Genomic DNA, 1,747 nt, shown 5'->3' with positions numbered 1-1,747 from the left:
AATAGGTAAAGTTAATTGTACAATTTTATAAGGTTTTGAAAAATTGTATCGACAGAAAAGGGAAAATTTCTTTTGTTACTCAGGATAAACCACTCAGTCCAGAGACAGCCATCCATCAGCTGTGTTCAGTAGGTCACAAGCTGTCAGCACAACTGAAGGACTGAAGACTAATTTACACCTGAGAAATGAGTTTACAGAGGCTGAAAGGTAAGCACGATTCAAGAACTGTTGGCCTGAGCCAGACATGGTGGCACACACTTGCAATCCCTGCACTCTGGAGGGTTGAGACAGGAGGATCACAAGTTCAAGCCCAGCCTGGGCAACTTAGTGACTTATGGAGACAGTGATGCAAAATAAAAATAAAAAGGGGGATGATCCCATAGTTTAATGTAAAAACTATAGGTTTGATCCCTAGGAGTAAAATAAAAAAGAAACATGTGCTTGTACCATCATCAAGATGTTTCATTTGAAAAATTCTTTTTTACTTACAATGCATATATTAAACATTATAATTTCCCCCTTTTTTTAAAAAAAATGAATGGATAAATAACTTATTTCAGGCATCCTGAATAGTTCATTACACAGCTCTTAGCTTGGAAAAAGCTTTATATTTGTTAGGTCATTTTTCTGCTTTATGAAATGTGTGTGTGCTCACACACATGCACAGAGACATGCAGACACACTGGAAAATATATTAGTAAAGTGTAGGGTGATCAGCTCTCTTAACTTCAGTGCTGAAAGTCATGTGTCTCAGTAATCTCTTTAGTGTGGGACAAGATGGACTGATGACCACCCTCAAATCACTAGTTAAAAAAAATGCAATCCATGCAACAGATCTCTGATGAATCTTTGTATACTTGATCCAGAAATTAAAATAAATCTTTAATTTAGATACTAGCTGATATACCAAATTGACAGGAAAACAACTTTTGAAGTATAGAAGGATATGAAGTCTAAGAAGTTAATAGGAATGAATTAAAATTCTCCAAATCTAGCAGTATAAAAGGGCTCAAGAATCTTACTGCTGTTTTCTCTTCCAAAGAGCTAATTGGGTTGCCAGTAGTTCTGAATATTTTAACCAAAGCTTAGAAAATGGAATGGAAGGAGAAGTATGGTAGTTAAGATTCCATCATTATAGCAAATACTTGTGGTAATCAACTTATAAAGAGAGAAGGCTCATTCTGACTCATGGTTCTGGAGGGTATGGTCCATGTTCAGGCAGATCTATTGTTTTGGTGGTAGTGGGAGGTGGGGATGCCAGTGGCATGGTGGAGTCCCTGTGGCAGAGAAAAACTGCTCATCTCAGGCTTAGCAGCAAATAGAATAAAAGAAAGGGACCAAAGTCCCCCTAGACCCTCCAAGGACACTGTTTCAGTGACCTAGGACCTCGCACTAGGCCTGGACATTTTCTCCTCCTTCCACCATACCAAGCTGGAGACCAAGCCTTTAACCTTTTGGCACTGGAGGACATTTTAGCTCCAAACTATACCAAAGGTTAATCTTCACAACAAAATTTTATTTATACTAAGCACTATTTACTTGGAAATTATTTGCTCAATAAGAATGGCTTGGAGAAGCAATAGAATTTGTCTTTTCACACCTAGTCAAGGCTATATAGTTAAGCCATATAACAAGATTCTATCCTATACATTTTTATTTACCTTTAAACAAGAGAATATTGCAGTAATTTTTCTTTGCCTAAAATTCTCATTCTTTCTATTTCTCATTGATGTTCAAAGTTATAAAT

This window comes from Cavia porcellus, unplaced genomic scaffold, assembly GCF_034190915.1.
Source record: "Cavia porcellus strain 051 isolate PalLab524CR breed Dunkin Hartley unplaced genomic scaffold, mCavPor4.1 scaffold_7, whole genome shotgun sequence".
NCBI classification, from domain to species: Eukaryota; Metazoa; Chordata; class Mammalia; order Rodentia; family Caviidae; genus Cavia; species Cavia porcellus.
This window is presented reverse-complemented; position numbering follows the sequence as displayed.